General features: G+C 48.0%; 1 protein-coding gene across 2 annotated transcripts in view; it reads right to left on the bottom strand.

The window, feature by feature from the left end:
• Positions 1-22,028, bottom strand: part of ECPAS (Ecm29 proteasome adaptor and scaffold) — a 3,148,361-nt gene that overhangs the window by 306,387 nt on the left and 2,819,946 nt on the right. The gene's annotated exons all lie outside the window — the stretch shown is intronic.

The following is a 22,028-nucleotide window of genomic DNA, read 5'->3' as shown; positions in this document are numbered from 1 at the left end:
CAGAGGGAACGCAGGAGGAATCACAAAAAAGGCAGACACACTAAGTCACTCTATATAAAAGCAAACAATGCTAGTAAATTGATTTGTGCTCAAAGAACTTAGAAACCACCTTTGTCAGGAAAGAAGGAAGTTGACGTTAAACATTGTCCTTAGAAAACTGCTAATAGAGTTAGAAAGAGTCATGTTCTGACAAACGTATCACTGACATAACGGCCACTAGAAAAGCTACCTTAAGTGGTAAACACCCAATGGGGAAAAGAGTGCATAGGCTTACAGGGAGCAGTCATTAGAAACGCTCCCACTAAGTTGAAATGCCAAGTAAACTGGCATTTGACTTGATGCTGGTGTTGATACGCCGAGATACCTCTACGCCCCACGTTGAAAAGAATATAGCTTATTTCTACCTTTCTGGAAGTAAAAAGGATTGGATGGAGCAGAAAGACTCAAAAGGCTTTTTTTTTTTAGCCTGTTACAATCCTTAACATTTTTGCTAACTTTTGTCAGATATTGTCCCCAAAAGATTTGTTCCTTCAAACGGTTTATCTAATAACTTTGACTGCAAAACCTGGGTGGAGTTTGCTATACACGTCCATGAGTGCCTCTGTAGGAGAAATTACTCACCAGTAATGTCTTTTCTATTGCTACTTCTCCCGGAGATTCCTCATCAGATAGATATCCATTCTAGCGTCAGTTGCTGTGAAACTAGTTGCTGTGAAACTTTTCGACAGGGTGCGTGGTACGACTCATCTCAAAAGTCTATCCTCTCTTGACTCAACGGTGCCACTTGTCGGCTATGGACGTGATGTTGGCAGCCATACATACTCCACGTCAATACGCCCTCATATCTCACCTTCCCTGCGCCCCCAAGCTCAGCAGCCACAGAGAAAGAATCAGAGAGATTCGGATTGAAACAATCAAAAAAAAAATCTTTTTTTTTTAAATGAGGAGCTGGGTTGCACTTAAAGTTACTGACTAACAGCATTACTACAGAAAGGCCTCGAATTGTACCCAACACTTTACAACTCATAGCCTCGTCCCAATAGAAGGACAACCACATTTAAACTGCACACCACTTTCATAGCAGGGCCGTATGGGAGGGTGATGAGGAATCTGCATAGAAAGAGCATTACTGGTAAGTAATTTCTCCCCCAATGGATTGCATTCTTCTGCAGATTCCTCATCAGATAGACACCCAAAGCAGTGCAGAGTGCAGAGGCAGGATGAAAGCCCTTAGAAAAGGGTGCTCTGGAGGGGCGCTGCTGGGCACCAGCGAAAATGGCCACCTAACGAGTGAGCTCTGCGCTTTATAAAATCCTTCCAATATTATCCTGCGGAGTGAACGTCCATCCGACTACCAGAAGGACACCACACAAACCAGCAGGGTTGCAGGCAATTCTGGTATAAATCTGGGCCGAAACTGTGCTGTCTATCACCCGGAACGAGTACGGCTGTCTGCGTGCCAAAACCCAACGTCCACCTATTGAACGCGTGGAGGACCTTGCAAATAGCAGAGCGAAGAAGTAATCACACCAGCCCCCCCCCCCAGTCATCTACTACAAGAACAGGACCAGTACAACGGAGACTGGAGAGAGGGAGCGACTGCCAAGAAACGTACTGCACACTCGCCACCGAAGGTACAGAGCTGGGTGGGCCGGCCTGAGGGCATCTGGGCACTTTGGAGAATAACGGGGCTGGGACACACCATCCCAGGGCCTGGCCAGGGGAGCGTGTGAATCGGGCCCCGCATACACTATATAAACATGAAAGGGGCGTGCAACATCACGCGCATATTAAAGAACGATCGCCCCGGCGGCCCGTTTGAGCAACGGCTCGCACTGCATGGGGGACTAGGAGAGGATTGGAATTGTTTATTTATGGAGTTGATCAACTCATACCTGTAAACCATACCCGTGTGTGCAATACCCCACTCTCCTTACCTATGTACTTCAAACAAGAATTGGACTTGTCGTGATATTCGGCATTCAGTCAATAAATATGTATAAAAGTACTGTGTGCATTTTCAACTTATGTAAAGGTAATGTCTATTCTGAATTTCAGATTTTGATTGGCGAGTCTATGGTGTTTATATGCATTACATGCAAAAAAGTTTTTGATCAAATTTGTAAGAATTTAAAATTGATCAATAGTATATGCATTTGTTCTATAATGTGAGTTGGTAGGACATATTGGCCTATGTAATAAATAAAATAAAAATGTTTATTTTTTATTTTTATCTGTGTGCCTCTATATAGATGCGTTCTGTACCAAAAGTAATGGCCATACCTAAATATAGGTCGGCCTCTTGACAATAATTGAAGTGGTTCATCTTGGGGACCCCCCACTTTATGTTAACTGTTTTGCTCATTTGTCCCCTGGATGCCTTTTGAGTATTTTTCCCTTTCGTGAGGTATATCCGGGATGAACCAGGGGATTAGACTCCTAACTTGGAACATTAGGGGACTAGCAAACCCCATAAAAGCTAGAAAAATTCTGGCATATGCCAAAAGACACATGATTGATATACTCCTGCTTCAAGAGACACATGCCATTAGTAAAGTAGCAGAGACATTCGCCCGAGACTGGGGGCTGACGCAAATCCGTACAGATTACTCCTCACAAGCTATGATGCGATAGTTCATCATCACATCAGATTCCAACTCACTAGGTCGATAGTGGATCCAGAAGGCAGATATGTGAACATTTGGGAGACCATGAATAACCAAGAGCTAGTCCTGGCTAACACATATGGCCCAAATATAGACACCCCAGAATTCTACTTCTCAGATCATCTCACTGATCTCACCAGTAGGGGAAGCTAAAATAATATGGGGGGACCTAAACACAATCCTAGAATCACTCAAAGACAGGACATCCCGGGGCCATAGAAACCATACCAAGGCTGCACTAACCATTCTACAATGTATGTCCACGTTACCCCTTGCAAATGCATGGAGAGAGATAAATCCCACCCAGGAAGAATACACGTTCCACTCTCGAGTACATGTTTCCAGCTCCCATATTAACTATTGGCTATGCTCCCCCTCGAATAAATCCCTTATGTGCGCGACTGTGCCATACTCCCGTGTACCATGTCAGGCCAATCACCAGTCCTACTAGACTTACGGACAACAGATATAGACCAAAGCCCACGTATCTGGCGCATGCCACCAGTGCTGTTAAAGGACGACGCAGTGGTTGAGCCACTACAAACAGACATAATTGACTTCTTCGACCGTAGCATGGGTTCGGTGGGGTCAGTGGCCACGGTGTGGGAGCCCTTTAAGGTTTGGTTAAGAGGACAACTGCTGTGACGCTCGCTGGGAACACTACGAGATATAAGGAAAGAACTGAATCAAACTGAACACACTGAAGTCCCTTGGAAACGCCTACTCTCGATCACGGACGATCGAAACACTAAAGCCACTGCAGGACCAACTAACAAAATTCAGATCTCTAGTAGAATGAGAATACTGTATATCACACACCCGATACGTGCCAGGAGATATGGGGAGGGTAATAAAGCAAGTAGAACCATGGCTAACCTCATCAAAGCTGAGGAGGGGATGAGACCCATCACAGGGATAATGGGAACCGACAGCATAGTATATTCAGAGGCCCACAAGGTTAAAGAGATATTTGTGGAGTTCTACTCTAAACTGTATGCAAATACAGATCTAGTGACGCCAGGCGAACTCGACCAGTATATGGAATCTTCCCATTAACTGAGTTACAACGGGACGAAAGAGTAATCCTAGACCTCCCCCTCACCGTAGAGGAGGTTGGACAAGCTATTAAAAGATTTAATGGTAGGCAAAGCACCAGGCCCAGACGGACTCCCGGCGGACCTTTATAAAACATTTAGTGCGGAACTGGCCCCCAAAATGCTGGAAGTATGGGAAGAAAACCTGAGGTAAATTGCGACAAACACTCCTTGAGAGGAATTCGAATCAGAGGAACCGCCCCCCCCCCTCCAATTCATTTCCCTATATGCCGATGACACCATGCTATACATAAGAGACGCCGAGAGCAACCTCCCTCCCGTGAAGCAGGAGATACATGAATTTGCAAAGTATTCAGGCTAGAAAATTAATCAGGCCAAATCAGAGATCATCCCCCTAACACAAGGCACAACAAAATCAGCAGCCACTGCACAGTTCCGATGGTCCCCGTGCTCGGCACGCTACCTAGGCATTATAATGGCTACAGACAAACATACCCTATATACCGTAACTATGAACCATACCTACCACTACTCAAAACCAAACTGAGTGTTTGGAACAAACTCCCGATATCTATACATGGGCGGGTAGCCCTACTAAAAATGGTTGTTGTACCCAAATTAATATACCTATTCAGTAATATTCCGATTTGGCCCAGTCGCCAATTTCTTGATACAATACAGAAACTCGCATCCAACTTCATGTGGGGGGAGGCACGGTGAGACTCAACTGGCACAAACTATGTGAAAAATATGAGACTGGGGGACTGGCGGCACCAGACTTCCTGCTATACTATTATGCTGCACAGGCGCACTTTGCGAAATACTGGACCCACGACACAGAGCAATATGCCCATATACAAGCTGAGAAATTTGCAGCTGCTCCTATAAACTTGCAAGCAATAATGTTTGCCAAAGCAAGGAAAGACGCACGCGAGGTAGACACAGTAGCCTGCACAGTACAGGCCTGCACAGCACTATTTCATAGAGTAGAATGCACTGAACCATACTGCCCCTCTAACCCCCTCCGGCACCACCCAGACACAACACTCACACTGGATACAAAGCTACAACAAGATTGGGACCCGGGGAAGGAACTGCGACTGGGGGACCTATTCCCTGAGGGGAAGTATGTACACTTGACGGAAGTCCAAGAGAAAAATCGCGGACGGCCTCACCACTGCACTACAATATCATCTCCTGAGAGCAGCGTTTAGAAGCAAATCGCCATCATTCCCAGTCACACCATCCCCAATACAGTTCGTGGTTAGTATTATGACAAGACGGTTTTACAGGCAATATCTCCACGTTTTACAAGGCGGTACAAGCATATAACCCGTCCAAAAACAAAATGAAGGCTAAATAGGAAAGGGATTTGAACAGAAATATAGAAGACATGCAATGGGCGGAATACTGCTACTACACTAAATCTACCTCTTTATGTGCCAACTTTAGATGGATACAGTTAAAAATACTAAATAATGTACACATAACCCGTAGTAGGTTGGTTAAATTTGACCATTCCAAACAGCCACTCTGCCCCAAATGTAATTCCCTTGAAACAAACTCTATACACATGTATTGGGAGTGTCCTCTGATCAGAGGGTATTGGGAGGAAGTGGCCGATATCCTTAGCAACATACTTGAGATACGCATCCCGGCTACTCCACTAAAATACCTACTGGGCGACATAGGGAAAGTCTCAGTTAAAATACGCAGACTCTTCTCAGTGGCTGGCGCGGTGGCCAAAAGGAACATACTCAAATGCTGGAAAACGAAGATCACCACCTCGCCCCAAGCATGGCTCAAAGACTTGGTTTTCGTGTACTAATGTGAGGAAAGCTACGGAAGGAGAGTTTCTCCCACGTGTAGACCAAAAGACATTTGGGCCCCACTCAGACGATACCTATCCAGTGACCGAGACAGACCGGAGAAAGAAGTGGAATCTCCCAACCCTGAATACTGAATCCAGACCAGCAATTGGTTGTCCTTTCTATATCATATTCAGAGGATAAGAATAATGCAATGTGCACAATGTCGTACGATATAATGTAACCGTCAGCCAAAAATAAAGGTTTTAAAAAAAGAAAAGGAAGCTCTACAAACCCACTGCCAAATCAAGCGTCTGAGCCACGCGCTACATCCAGGCAGTAATGCTTAGTGAACATGTGGAGTGACGACCACGTTGCTGCTGAACGTATTTCCTTTACAGGAAAACCCCACTGCAACGCAGATGATACTGCCATGCCCCTGGTGGAATGTGCTCTGATGCCTGGTGGCAGATCTTTGCCTGCTCCCTGATAACATTCTGCAATGTAGAGTCATCCACCTAGAAAATGTTTGTTTTGTCACAGCATGGCCTTTCCTGGACAAAGGGAAAGCCACAAACAGTTGGTATTCACGCCTGAATTCCGCTGTCCTAGCTACATAAATGCTGAGAGCCCTCTTAGCATCTAACCTATGCAATCATTCATCTTTCGAAAGGATGTGGAGGAGGATACAACACTGACATATCAATGATCTGGGACATATGGAATTCATTGACCACTTTAGGTAGGAATACAGGGCGCACCTGAGTGAAGCTTTCTCCTTAAAGAACGGAGTGAAGGAGGCTTGTGGGATAAGGCCTGCCCCTCACTTATACATCTAGCTGGCGTGATTGCCACCAGGAAACCAGTTTTCAGAGTAAAAAGTCTGACAGGAAGTAAGTGCATAGGCTCAAACGGAGCTGTCATCGAGAATGTGAGAACCAAGTTTAGGTCCCGAACTGGAACCACAAATGTGGGTAGGCGGAAACCTATTTGCATGGCCCTTCAGGAATTGAGTCATAACCAGGAACGTGAAGATGGATCCTTGACCCAGAGACCTCTTAAAAACAGACAAAGCCGCCAAGTAACCTTTCACTGTACCAAGCTGAAGGCCCGAGAAGGCTAGCGATAGAAGGAACTCCATCAACGTAGTGGTGTGACAAGCAATAGGATCAATCCTGCGTTCCCTGTGCCACGCCTCTAATCGTATCCATCTGCACGTGTACAGAGATCTGGTAAATGGCATGGGTACAGCCAGTAGCACCTCTGGTACCGCTTCTGAGAGGTCCCAGTCATCATACCTAATCCTCTCAAGAGCCACGCATGTAGGTTTAGGGATTCTGGGTTCGGGTGGGGCACCCAACCTTCCGACTGGGATAGGAGGTCCGGCCAACGAGGCAACCAGAGAGGTGGGCATATGGCCAAGCCCACGAGTTCAGAGTACCATGTTCTCCTAGCCCAATCCAGGGCAATCAAGGTCATGGTGGCTCGAAATCTCCTCAACATCCTGAGAACCCACGGGATGACGGGTATCAGAGGGAACCCATAGTGGAGGTCGAACACCCACTCCACCAGAAATGCATCCTGCAGTGCACCTTGTGCTGGGAGTTCCCTCGAGCAAAAATGTCTGCACTTCATGTTGGACCTCGTGGCATACAGATCTACTGTCAGGGTACCACACCGAGCGAAGATCTCATCGAGAACTTCCTGGCACACCTGTGTGTTCAGAGCATCCGCCAGCCCGTTCTCCATTCCTGCCAGATGGACAGATGAAGCTGATAGCTAGTTCTCCAGCAGCCAGAACCATAGTTGCAGCACCTTCTTGCATGGGGGCAGAGACCAAACAGCTCCTGTTTGTTGAGTGCATGGCCACTGAGTTGTCTGTCAGAACAAGGATGCTTTTCCCCTTCAGAGTAACCTGATCGCCCGCAACTCGAGCCTGTTGGATATGCTACCAGCATTCCATTGGTGACCAAAGACAGATCACCTGCAGATCCTCACAGTGAGCACCCCAACCCTTTAAAGATGCATCTGTGTCCATCGTCAACTAGCCGTAAAAAACTATCCCTCATCTCACCAGCAGGGATGTGTTCCACAGCCTCCTCTATAAGCCACAACAGCCTGTTGGAGTATTTGGCAAATGCACAGGATGCATTCACAGCATTTAGGGCCATACTGCCAGAGGAAAAGATTGTCTTGGCTAGGGCATCCGTTTTCATAGATGCCCTATCCGTGGGCAAATTAGAGCTAGAAGTGGCCGGTCTGGAGCTCACAGAAGTGGCTTGTACCACTAAACCTTCTGGCATTGGGTGTGAAGATAGGAAACCCTTGCCAGTTTATATTTTTTAGTTGGTTCTGAATCCACAGCTGGAGTGGAGCAAGGCATCAGCCATAGCATGTGTGATGCTACTGGAAATGCCTTATGGTGGGACAGGGCCTCCTAGTCCTTGTCCTACCACTTGTCATTGTATGTTTTCTCTATGTTTTCTGCCACTGAGGTCCAGTTTGGACCTCTGGCAGTGCAGCTCTTCAGGTTTTCATTTTAGTGACCACCACCCATGGGATACCCTTATGGCACCCATGGATGGGGGTACACCCTTGTACCCCTTGTGTGTTTTTGGGCACTTGTGTGTTGCCCACAGAGCAGGGTATGGGCTGGTGCCAATACTTGGCATTGTCTATGGGTGGCATCCATTTTTGGGACACACAGGCCCTACACTAGGAATCAATGGTTTCCTCATAGAAGGCAAGATGGCCACTGTGGCCTCTTGGTTTCTATTGCTTTTACCTTGTTTACCAAAGTCCTGGGAAGGCCCGTCTCTGTTCCCTTCCTCCTGGCTGGCTGTTGGGTGGAAATATCATATATGGCTTTGGGGCTGCCTCCTGAGAGACTGAATGGAGCCTTCCCAGAGGCTGTGTGTTGTGGGTACACCCTAGAGGTGGGACCTGTGCGAAGGGAGTCTGAAGTGAACTCACATTCTGTGTTATGGGTGTCTGGGTGTGGTGTGTGTGACAATGTCTGAGACGGCCCTGACTGAAACTGGAGTGAATGCAGTGTAGTGTGCTGAAAGGCTGGGTACTTGCCAAATCCACATTCATTGTTGTGGGTGCCTGGGTGGAGTGAATGGCCTGAATGCCTGTGAGCCTGATTGTCTGGCTGTCTGCATGAATTCATGAATGCCCTTCTGCATGATTGGTTGACTGAGCCTGGCTCAGACAGAGTGAATGGGGATGAGATATGTATATCTGGGGACCTTTCACTTAATTTGTTCAGTAGCGGAAGTCGAAGCTGAAACAAGAAGAAGCTGTTCCTTGAAGCCCAGCTGGAGAAGAATTCTGCTGATGCATTTTCTTCGTGTAATCCAAATGCTGTTGTGTTCTTTCAAGGACTGATCTAGAGAGGACCTGCAAAGGATACCGCTCCCTGAGCTACGCGAGGCCATCGTGCAACCTGCTTTTCTTCATCCAAAGTGCCCTGGAAGCCAGTCCTGTGCACCTGCCATCCGGAGAAGGGGTCTTCGTGAGTCCTGAAGGAGTGCCCGGACATCACGAGTAGAAGAAGTCCATTGGTGTCACCCAGGGTCCGCAGGTGCGTTTTTGACAGCTGGAAGCAGTTGCTGTCTACCGCCCTGGCATAGTGCTGCTGAACACCCGGAGCTGCAAAAGTTCCAAACTACCTAAGAACATTTCAAAGGAGATTCTTGCCATCAGCACTAACACTTTTTCCTGCCGGAGAGAGTCCAAAGTCGCCGAGTGCAGAGGAAGTTTCGCTGGTGGGTTTCCCACCACCAGAAGCTAATGAAGACGTTCCGAGGGGCAGAGGTCCACTCCAGTGGTCGAGTCCAGGTCGGCAGAAGCCATACAGAGGTCAGTGCTCCGGCGGCAGCAAGGAAGAACCGAATGTCGGATAACAATATTCCAAAACCTGACACCAAATGCGACCTATGCACCTGTCGCCACCAGGAGTCATCGGAGGTTACCGGGGTCTTATTCTAATCTGCCAAGCCTTTGAGGAGCCCACAGCAAGTTTAATCTTTCCAGAACTTCTACAATCAGAGAAATCATCGACTGTTAGGACTAGGCTCCGTCCTTGGTCTCTACTGGCTCGATTGCAGGTCGTCCGCCAACCACGAACAACAACTCGCCAATCAAGACACTGCGCCCGCCTTACTTTGCCAACCATTCAGTTAATCCTTCGTGGCCAACCACAACATGGTGCAACCTGTGAAACGCCAACCAATGGATCAGACCAGATCCGCCCTCCACAGCATGGCCTCGGACCTCCAGTCTGGAATGGAGCCCTCGAGAGAGGAAGAGCTTCAAACCAGTGTCCTACAAAGCACTCCTTCAGGATTCTGTTGCAACTTAACCCCATGCGGTAACGCTCCCTTGTCCTCTGTGACTACCCTTGTCCTGTTACAGTTTCTTTGCTTTCGCGCCCGGCACGTCCTTACCTCACCTCCCTGCCTTGCGTTTTTTGCTTCCCAGTTTCCTGTTGTAATTCATGGGTTCCCCAGCTGGTGTTTGCCTCCATTCCATGTTCACTGGGACTTCACTTTGTGTGGCTAAACTCCATCCAGCCTACAATTACTGCTTCAGCTTATCCTGTGGAGCTCCTTTCTGCTCATCCTTCCAGCGTCACAACACCTCCAACTTTGCCAAGGTTTTTTCACTCCTACAGGAGTTTTTCCTTCTCAGTGCCAGCTTTGTCTGTGTTTATCCAGACAACCCTGGCATCGGGAAAGGAGAGGTCTTATTTGCACCACCAGAAGACTGCTGAGAAAGAATCGAGTAAGCAAAGGTCTAAAATCGACCAACTGAGAGCACTGTGAAGAGCAAAACTGCTGCACTTCAGAAAGACTTTGGTTCCCATTTTCTTCTTTGACTCAGCATCCCAGAGGCTCCTTCTTCCAAGGGAGGTCCATACTCAGAGAGAATCGTCAAGTGAAACCGAGAAATTCTGCCACTTTGTCTGCCAAGGCACCAAAGGTACGAGGAAGAGCATCTTCTAGCCTCAAGAGTCGTCCAGGGGACCCAGACTCGTCTTAGTTCCTGTTCACCTGTGACCCCTCAGGTACTTTGGGGTGGTAGAATCTTGTAAAACGAAAGTATAAGGTTATTGAACATTATTGGACTGGGCTGTAAAAGACAAGATAAGCTGCTCCCTAACTTTTCCTTTAGAGGTTGCCCAGGTTGGGGGGGGGGATCCTCATTCAGAATTGCACATCTCATCTAAAGAAAGCATTCTGCCACTGTTCATAACTAACCTACCTTTCTTCCCTATTCTATGTTGTTACACCTCACTTAAGAATTCAAATCTCTATTTAAAACTGTCTGCAGTTAGTGCATCCATTACTGAATTTGAGTATTGTGTGGAACAACATAGTCTATATATTTGCCATTCTTTGAATAAGTATTTCTAGAGTACAAAGTTGTAATGTATATATATATTACTGAACCTTACTTTATATAAAGAAGCTGTGTTACACATAACAGTGTATTGGCATTCCTTTGTGTGGCTTGGGGACTCACTGTATTTAGGAACCAGCCTACCTCACCACCTGAAAGCTTAAGCCTTGATTGCTCGTCCATTGCTAACCATTGAGAGCTTTGGCAGGGGTGCTCTGTGCCTTTACCATACAATATAGAGGGCATAAGTACAGATACTCCCCTCCAGTCTTTACATCATGGCATTGGGATCGGCAATGGCAGAAATATAGGGTAATGCCCTTTGTGTTTGTGGACCCTTGTCCAGTAGATCTGTGAGGTCATAGACCGATAAGGGCTTTGCAGGAGCGCCTAAGCCTAAAGCCTCCACCACCCTCTCAACCGTCCTTCGGTATTGATAGTTCGGGTGTCCATGCGGGGCACCTTGCTGCATTTCAAGTTCAGATGATGTGTCCAACCCACTTGCATCATGGTGTCCCTCATCAAGGACAACCAAATCAGTCTGGTCGGTAAAGAAATCATCCCCACCAGCCCCCTTTTACCTACAGGCACAATGCCAAAAAGGCACCTGGTCTACCTCGTCGAAAAATCGATTGCATAGTCTCGAAGAATGTCGAGTTAGAGTCCGGGACAAAAGAACGATCGGCTGTCAGCGCCAACGTCAATGGTGTCGTTCCCAGGCCTATCAGCACTGGAAATTCAGGGCCCTTTGGCACTACGGATGTTTTGTGGAAGTCATGGTCGAGCAAAAGCGTGTCGGATGTGAATTGGTCACCTTGGCGCCAGATAGACCAGGCGCAACTGGTGCCATGGTAGCCTGCAGCATTGAGACCGGCGTCGTACTGTCTGCATTTATTTTAAACATTTGGAGCATCTGCTCCTTAAAAGCTTCCCACTCTGCTATCGTGCCTGCTTCAGTGGCATTGTTTCTTGTTATGGGAAGACAATGAATAGCTAAGAGAATGCAACCTTGTTTTGGCCTTCATCCAATTCCTGTCCTTTTGCTTGGGTGTAGGGCCCTGAGTCTCCTATCCCAATGACCTGGCGGTCGAGCGAGCTGGGGCTTGTGACGGGGGCCGCCCAAGTACTAGTTCAACCGATTACTCCCCCAACGATTTGGGATTCATTTGCTGACACGAACCCCAATCCTCGATGACATGATCTTTACAGAGACACCACACACAGATCCTGTGTGGGTCTGTGATCGACATCTTGGAATTGCAGTCCAGACAACAATTGAACCCAGATGCTTTAGGAGCGCACATATAGACGAAATCGATAGAAAATAACGATCTTGTTGAATTCGGAATTTCTCTCACAAGACTTGTTCCGAATACCAGCATGCTGATTATGCGGTAAAAAGGAACTGAGGTACGGGGGCATAGTGATGTGGTATATGTACGGTGGCCGACGTCATGTCTAGAGTCGACGAGAAGCACGGTCAAGTCAAAAGAGGATAGACTGTCAAGTCGGTACTATGCTCCCTGTCGAAAAGGCTTCCGAACCACTGACGCTGGAATGGATATCTATCTGATGAGGAATCTGTGGGAAAATGCAATCCATTGAGCAACTGCTGTGGTACCCATTGATTGCCCAATGCTGTCTGTGGTATTAAGTCTGGTTCCGAGGCTGTTTCTGGCAGTCTCCTTGCATTCCGCAGAAGATGCTTGAAATAATTTTGCAAGTGAGCAGGGTGATGGTTTCCTGCTATATTTGGGTAAGGTCCCTAAAGCAAAAATCTGGTGGCTCTAAGGGTCCAATTTGTTCATTTCACTAACTGGAGGAACTGATGGAAAGGCTGTTGCTCTTGTACCCACAGCTGACCCTTGTAAAGTAAACTATCAGGGGATGGGTGTGATGTTAAGAACAAGAGGTTCCCTGCTTTTTCACAATGCTTTTGAGCAAGATACTTGTCTATTGGGAGTCAAAGCAGGCCTGCTTCAAATCAACAATTTAAGAGTTATAGCCCCACTAAAAACCAATATTAGGACTTTACGTGGTGTAGGCTGTGGTATATCCCTTCTTGTGGATGTCCCAACTTCCTCTGAGGTTTAGACTAGTTCTAAAGTGTAAACAGACCGTCCAAACATGGACCTATAAAATGTGAATTTTGGGTTTAGGGTTGATACAGGGTGCCTTCAATGTCCAAATCTGGGGACGTGCCAAAGTCACTTGCCTTCTGCAAGACTTTTTCTACCTGGAGAAGGGACTCCTCAAATTGGTAATTGCATAATTCCTCTGGCTATCGTTCCTTAGGCACACCAGTAAGAGGTTCAACCAGTTGGGATGACCATTATCCTCCCCTTCCTGCAAACACATCCTTAAACCTTTTAAATTGGATGCATATTTAGGGTGCCTGATGAAAAGACAACTCATGTGGGAGCCATTAACCTCGGTGCTAGGGTTGAAGATAAGTTCCTAAGCAAAGTAAAGTCATGGGCTCCAAAGCAGCCAGTGACAAGCCAGACAGTGCTCCTTAGAATGTGGAGGAAGGTGGCACCAAATGGCACCAAGTTATGGCCGAAGGCATGGGATATCTCTCATCTTGTTACCTAGGCACGAGGCTCAGAGGTGTACAGATTTCCCACAACTGTCATTTTGGGGAGCAGTTGGGATGGTCTCAAAACCCTTAAACACAGCAAGCCTAAAAGACTCCCACTCCTCAGGAGTCGAGGAAGAGATGGGAAAGTATGGTGGCTAACCTGATTTCTACTGTTTCTCAGTGTCATATGACTCTGAACAGTAACTTCGGTGCTGCTTTGAAAAGAGGATGAAGAATGCAATTAGGAGAAAAGAACTTGCTTGTAAAGTGGTGCCTCTTCTTCTCCCTTTCTAAAAAACCTGACTGATGTTCAGAGGAGGGAGTCTTAGTTTGAGGGCGAGGAGTCTCTCCGTTGGATTTCAAGGGGGTTGCTTTTGCACAGTCCAAGGACTGGACACATGCTCCCTAACGGACTTCAGAATCATCTTTCAGCAAGATCCACACTCATCTGTATCTTGGTATTCCCCCAAAACAAAAAAGATACAAGGTGTAAGGATCCATGAGGAACATGGTGCAGTGACACTCAAGGCAATGTTTAAAGCCCGACTTCAAGAGAAAGATGAATGAAAAACATTGAAAACATTGAGTGACTGGAGTGTATGAAAAACATTTCCTGAGCATTAATGCAAAAGAAAAGGAACGGAGCGAACTGCTTCGGCAGCCCTGAGTATATGGAGATATCCCTTCCAGCACGGCACAGCCGAAGAGATTGAAGAACTGGCTTTGGAGCTGCACAGGGCCAACTGATAGCTATGAACAATTTCCCAGAGCTGACTGTCAGAAGATTTCAAAAGATGAGGAATCTGTGGGAGGAATGTATCAATTAGAAACCTGTTGTACAACATCTGGTTTACAAGTGTCAAGCAATATTATGCAATTGAACTGCGCATAACACTGGAAAATGTAGGTCACAGTTATGGACACACAAGTACCTACATTGTCAACAAATGAAACGTAAAGTAACATGGGAATAGTTAGTTACATATTGAGTAAAATGGTTTAGTTAAGGTAAAGTTAAGGTTACACTTCAAGTACATAACAGACTATGGAGAAGAAAAACTAAAAATGAAGCTAGGCCATGAGGCTCAGCGAAGCCGGGTCGTGGTACAGTATTGCCCTGTCTTCTCTGGCGAGAAGGTGGAGAAGTGGAGGCAACTGGATGGACGCAGCCACTGACAAAAAGAGCAGATCTGGGTACCAGATCTGTAGAGGCCACGCTGGAGCGATGAGTATCATCCTTCAATGACACTGTCTGAGTGCGATGATAATTTGATTACTCATAGCAGGAGCGGGATCAGAGGGAAAGCGTACAGGAAGAGCCCTTTGCATGGAAACAAGAAGGCATCCCCCCCCCAGGCTCCTCCTCTGGCACCTGAAGTGGGTCGCTGTCGCAAAAAGGTCGATCTGTGGCAGACCCCACTTGCAAAAGAGAAGCAATGCTTGATCCTGATGAAGTTCCAATTCGTGGCAGGCACGGAGCTCCCTGCAGAGCGAGTCTGCAATGGTAATCTTGATGCCAGCCAGGTGAATGGGGACGAGAAACATGTCCTGAACAATGGCCCAGTGGCACAGGGTCTGGGCATCCTGAAAGAGCGCCAGGAAGCCCCGCCCTGGTTCCGAATTTAGAGCATGTTGGTGTTGTTGTCTGTGAAGATTCTCACCACCTTCTCTTTCAGCGACGGCAGGAATTATTTGAGGGCCCAGAAGACAGCCCAGAACTCCAGGACGTTGATGTGAAGGTCCTTTAGCTCCAGGAGCCAGAGGCCTCTTGCGTGCAACTGCCTGGTGTGGGACCCTCCAGGGAGACATCCATGGTTACCGTCTCCTGGTATGAAAGGATCTGATACAGAGCTCCTTGCGTGAGATGTGGGCGCACTCCCCACCACCATAGAGCTTTGCGGAACTCTTGGTTGAGGACAATCTTATCTGTCCAAGAGCCAGTGATCTGCTGCCACTGTGCATTCAGAAATTCACAAAGAAGCCTCATCTTGAGTCTGCAGAGTGGGACGAGCTGAATGCAGGAGGACATCATGCCTAAGAACGACTTGATAGCTTGCAATGTTGCGTTCTGTGCTGACAGGCTCTGTACCTTCTCCAGGATGGCCGTCACCCTCTCCTCCGAGGGGGTCACCAAGCATGTAACCGTGTTGAGGTGGGCACCCAAGAACAGAGCATTCTGCGATGGCTCCACGCAGCACTTCTGCTAGTTGATGGAGAATCAGAGATCCGTAAGAAAGCGAATGGTCTCCGTGATGTGCTGGATTGCCAGCTTGCGAGAGCGGGCGCCGATCAGCCAGTCGTCTAAATAAGGGTAGACGTGGATCCCCTTGAGGCGTAGATGCACTGCCACCAAAGCCAAACACTTTGTGAACCCTCTCTGTGCTGACTTCAGGCTGAAGGGCAGGTCCTTGAACTAATAATGCTGCACATGGACTACAAACTGTCGGAACTTCCGATATTTTGCGTGAACGTGGACGTGAAAGTAGGCATCCTCAAGGTCCAACGTCGCCATGAAATCCCCTTCCTCCAGCTGTCCGAGCACGTGCTGCAACGTGACCATCTTGAACTTTGGGGATTTCAAGTACTTGAGGCATTTTAAGTCTAGGATTGGCCACCACCCTCACAATTTCTTCCGTACCAGAAAGTATCTGGAGCACACTCCGGAGCCCCGGAGGCACTGGGGGACGGGCTCCATCGCTCCCTTTTTTAAAATGGCCTGAACCTACCGCATTAGCTGTGCCATGTGCAGTTCTTAATGAGATACAGGAGGAATTCCAGGACACATGTGTTGCAACTCCAAGGGGTGTCCCTGATGAAGAACATCCAGCACCCGTTTGTCAGGGTTTATCCTGTGGAATTCAGTCTACTGACACGATCTCGCAGCCTCCCTTGTGGTCTGAGTAGCAGTCCTCGGGCAAGTTGTCGTCGGAGCTTGTGTAGATGTGCACATGCTCCCTTGATGCCTCATTTGGCCTTGCTCCCCCCTGTCTGGGAGGGTGTTCTGCGGGCGTTAGTCAGTCCCTGTCCTCCTCCGACTCCATCGGGAGTGGGGTGACGATAGGAATCGCCCCCATCCCCGGGGCACCAGTGGATGACATTGGCGGTGCTGCTGCAGCAGCCATACGTCATGGTGGCAAGGCCACTCGTGGGGTTGTTGTTTTGATCGTAGAGACCACCTTCGTTGTTAGTCCCCCCTTTTGACAAAGTAGTGATGGTCATCGACGGAGTCATTGACTAAGTAGATGCCAAAGCTTTCGTTGACGGGAGTGAAACCGTCAATGAGGTTGTGGTCGTCGAAGTGGACGTCCTGGACGACAAAGCGTTCATCAACTAAGTCATTGTCTTGGCCGTCGCTGTTGCCTTCAACGGGGGATGGGAGGAGACACCCGAGAACCTCTCCTTTGCAAGCTTGTCCGATGACCGTAAACAAAGCTTCAAAGGGGTAAGGGCTTCCTCTTGGAGGGAGCGCCTCTAACTGGCAGGCTCGCTGTGGATTTAGACGACGATCGTGTCCTTCCTGAACTGGGATCTGTATTGTGGAGCTTGGCCTTCTTTTGGACCCTGGGGACGGAGCGTCCTTTAAGGACCTCAACCACTTCTCCAAGGGAGTTCGCTCATGGAACCGGCCGGTCCTGGATGAGGCATGACAGTGCCCAGAGGTAGCCTCTGAGGCCTTCCCCAACTTGAGCCATGCTGCTAAACCTGCTGTACCGGTCCTTTTTCGTCTTCTTTGAAAAACCATGGCAAATCTCACATCCTCTCTCATTGTGGTCTTGATGTAGGCAATACAAACATTTGTGATGCCGATCCTCGACATATACATTTCTCAGTCCACATTTTGTGCATATCTTGAAGAGGATCCTCTTCTGCACAGACATGGTGGAAGGCGCAAAGTACTCCGAAGCCTGGGCCTCTCGAAACTTCGAAGAGAAGATCCACAATTAAAGTTAATCTTCGCTGACAACGGATCCCCTGCTGCCGGTAGTCGACCTACGGTGAACGATGGAACAAAATCATTCAAAAATACAATATTTTTTCAAAAAAACTCAAAATATCAAAAAGACTCAAAGAGCAGGAAGAGACAACTCCCAACACTGAAACATGCGGTATAAATCTCAAGATGGCCTCCGGGGGTGGAGCTTAGGGATATTAGTTAGGGGCAGTATGACGCAAAGGACAGTGATTGGTTTAGAGGAAAAATGTAGTTTCAGGCTAAAGCAAACTGCTTTTCTTTTTTACTGAGGATTCAAAGCCTGACGATGGGGAATATTCATGAGCATGTGAATCCATGCCAGACCCCATGCTGGAGAAAACCAGTCTCTCTCGTCTGTGAGACATCTAATTTAAGGGCCCCCATTGGGTCAATTAGGGCGAGGTGAAGGAAAATACACAGGAAGATGGATCTTTTGAGAAAGCTGGAAATCCAAGACCACTTTGGCAGAAAGGAGGGTCTCACTCTCTAAGTCACCTTTACTTTGGAAAGAACCAAAACGGGAGGAAAAACAGACAACGCCTGGAGATCACACGCCCGTCTCGCGGAATTGATGACAACCATGAAAATCACCTTATGGGTGAGTAATCTAAAATAACAGGAATGTAGGGCTCGAACGAGACACCCATAATAAAGGTCAAAACTAAATTCAAACCCCATGTCGGAACCATACACTGGTGGGGAAGAAAATGGTTACACAAACCATGCAACTGCATAACTCAGGCGTATTGTGAAGAACGAGCCCTGTTCCAAGGACCTCTGAAAACCGACATAGTGGGAGGTAATCTTTAACAGTGCCAATCTGCAGACCTGCCTGGGCCAAAGATAGCCGAAAATTGAACACAGCAGATAAAGGACAGGATAAAGGATCTGGGTCCCGACCCAAAGTCGAAAATCTATGCAACCTGCAGGCATAAATGGACTTCGTAGTGAGTCTCCGGGCTGACAAGAGAACATAAAGGACATCGCTCGACAAGTCCCACTCCTTGTATCTTAGACTCTCAGTAGCCAAGCATGAAGGTAATGCTCCTGAGGTTCAGATGAAGTAGCCATCATTCTGATTGAGAGAAAATCCACTCATTGGGAGGCGCCAGGGAGGGCAGATGGACATTGTCCAGCAACTATGGGTACAACGTTCTGTGGGCTCAATCCGGAGCGATCAGGATCAATGTAGTCCCAAACAAGCACAGTCTCTTGAGAACCAGCAGAATGACAGGGATTGGCAGGAACACATAAAGGAGGTAGAACATCCTCTCGAACATCAGGGTGCCCCCCCCCATAGCTCTATGTCAAGGAAATTCCCTGGAGCAGAAACACTTGCACTTCCTGTTGACGCTGGAAGTGAAGAGGTTCATTGAGGAGCCCTCCAAAGAGAGCATCTCTCAAGAACTTCCGGACAGAGCGCCCACTCAAGACCAGCTGAATTCTGCCTGCTCAAGGCATACGCCGTGAAATTCTCGCTCTCTCGGCAAGTTGGGCAGCCATCAGAGACGCCATTCTCCAGAGACCAGAACCATAGTCACATTGCGACACTGCATAGCAGCAAGGATCCCACACCACCTCATATGTTAAGACAGTGCATGGCCGATGTGTTGTCCGACAGGATCTGCACAGTTCTGCGCTGAGGGAAGAAAACAACTAGGGCCGGCCTGATCACTCGCAACTCTAGCAAATTGATGTTTTCCCAGAGACTCTGACCCTAGCATGTCAGAGACACATCAGTGAACACCATCACCTGAGGCCAGGTCTCACGAAACAACACGCCTCTCAGCAAGTTGTCTCTCATGGCCCATCACGTGAGCACCTGAGCCACCAGGTCCGTAACTTGCAAGAGGTCCGACATGTGGCCCTGAAACTGCAACCATTGGCAATGGAGAAGCCACAGAAGTAATCTCATGCACAGCCTCGCCTCTGGAACAACAAGGATGCCGGAGGGCAAGTAGCCCAGTAGGTGCAGAAAGGCAGAGGCAGGGAGTCGTCTTTGAGATTGAAGGACATTGACCATATGAAAGATGTTCAGCACTCGGTCCTTGAGCGGAAAAGCCTGACCCAGGCGAGTGTCCAAGACTGCTGCGATCAATCGGAAGGACTGGAACGGCGCAACCTCAGACTTTTTGAAGTTTAGGGAAAATCCCAATCTGTGCAACAGTCTGCATGTGCGGAGAAGAGCTGGGGTGCGAGCTTGGACGAGCTGTTCATCTAGGTAGGAAAAACATGAATGCCATCACTCCTGAGGCGAGCCGTCACCACTGATGGCAGCTTGCTGAAAACCCTGTAAACTGAAGAAATACTGAATGGCAATGGTGCTGGCCTACTGCAAAGCCGATATATTTCCTTTGCTTCCAATGGATCCACACATGGAAGTAGGCCACCTGGAGGTCCAGTGATACTAACCAGACATGAAGATCGAGGGCTTGCAGAATCTGAGCAAGAGTAACCACCTTAAATTTGTCCTTAATAAGGAACAAATTCTGCAGCCACAGATCCTCCTTCGGCACCAGAAAATATGTAAATTACCACTCCTTCCCTCGTTCTGACCATTTTACCAGTTCAATCGCCCTGTTTGAAAGAAGCCGTCAGACCTCCTCTAGTAGGATGGGATCCAGAGATAGTGTGGTGGCCTGAGGGCCATGGTCCGGAGCACACTTTAGGAATGGGAGGAAATGTCTCTGATGAATGACCTGAAAGGCCCAGGAGTCAGACGTGGTGCTTGACCATTCCGAGCTAAAACGTGAAAGCCCCCTCCCTTCACCGACGTTGAGTGACAGAGTCAGTCACTGAAGTTTTGCGCTCTGTGGAGCATGGGGGGCGGCGGCCGGGGCCACACCACCTCTCTGGGAAACTCTACCTCTTCACCGCTTGGGAACAACTGCCCTGTAGTCTTCCTGGAGCAAACTGACCACAACCTCGTGGCACATAAGTCTGGGAGGTAGGAAAACCCCTCCCACAAGCAGACTGTGTGGAGTGCTGTTGCACAGCTAGTCCGAAAGATTACGCTGTAACCTTCGATGACTGGAATTTCTGGAGGGCGTGATCAGCCTTGGCTCCAAAAAGATTAGGCCCATCACAGGGCATGTCTGGATGTTTAGCCTGGATGTCAGCCGGAAATCCAGATGTCCTCATCCATATTTGAAGTCTGACCACAGTGCCCATGGCCATGGACCTACAATCACAATCCGCAGCATCCAGTCCAGATTGCAACACCTCTCTGAAAGACACTCTGCCATCCATGACCAAAGCCACTAAACCTTCCCCTTTATCCCCTTCAGGGAAATGTTCGGCTGCAATGGCAACAGCAGACCAAGGGCCGAAAGTGCACCTGGCCAAGGCACAAGAAGCATTTACAACACATAGGACGAGGCTGCCTGACACAAATACCTTTCTCCCCCAGGCATCAAGTCTCTTACTCTCCCAGTCAGGTGGGAGAGAAGGCAAAGTTGAGGTCTTCAACTAGCCCGTGGCTGCCTTAATCACCAAGCACTCTGATGCGGCATGCATGGACAAATGCCAGATCTGAGGGTGCAGGATAGTGATCTTTAGCCAGCTCCTTTTCCGGTGGCAGAGCAGAAGGAGAAATTACTTACCGTAATGTTCTCCTATGGTTCTTCTTCTGCAGATTCCTCATAAGATAGATATCCCCTTCCAACTTCAGCCGTCTATCGTCGATCTGTCTTGACTCAGTGCTTGATCGTCAGCTCAAGACGTGACATTGGGTGTTGTACATATAATGTGTCACTATGTCCCCACATCTCAGTTCTCAAATTTTTGCCCCCCTCTTCCACAGAGCTCAGCCACTGCAGAGGAAAACTAGGGAAAACTAGTGAGAAAAAGATGGCCAAATAGCCAACAGAGGATTAGAAAAACCAAATACTTTATTATTTTTTTGAAAAGAAGGTATGCAGTTTGCAACCAAGAAAAGGACGAAGACCCTGAAACCATCGCCAACACTTCCATCTCAGGAGAAGGTACCCACCACTGCTGACACTTTCTTAGCGGGGAAGGATGGGAGGGGTGATGAGGAATCTGTGGGAGAAGAATCCATAGAAAGAACATCATGGTAAGCAATTTCTCCCTCAATGGGTTGCCTTTCTCCTGCAGATTCCTCATCAGATAGACTCCCAAACCAGTAGAAATAATGGTTGTGGAAAGAAAGCTTTATAGCAGTACATTCTGCAACACTGCCCTTCCAAAGCGAGCGGCAGCCCCACGGGAGACATCCAGCCTGTAATGCTTTATGAACATATGAAGGATGCGGCCCGGCAGTTACTCCTCTTTGCAGCGCCGTAGAAGTAAAAACCCCTCCGGTGTAATGGGCCCTGATACCAGGGGCCAGTCCTTGCCCGCGGTTTGATACCATTCAGAAATACACAATGTGATCCATCGTGAGTTTATCTACTTTGATACTGCCAGACCATTTCTGGAAACAGAGAAGGCCACAAACAACTTGTCGACTTTCCAGTATTCTACCGTCCTTGCTACATTAAAGCTTAACGCTCTCTTAGGGTCCAGCCATTGAAAACG

This window comes from Ambystoma mexicanum, chromosome 6q (genome assembly GCF_040938575.1).
Source record: "Ambystoma mexicanum isolate Mex_15411 chromosome 6q, UKY_AmexF1_1, whole genome shotgun sequence".
Classification (NCBI taxonomy): Eukaryota; Metazoa; Chordata; class Amphibia; order Caudata; family Ambystomatidae; genus Ambystoma; species Ambystoma mexicanum.
This window is presented reverse-complemented; position numbering and strand designations above follow the sequence as displayed.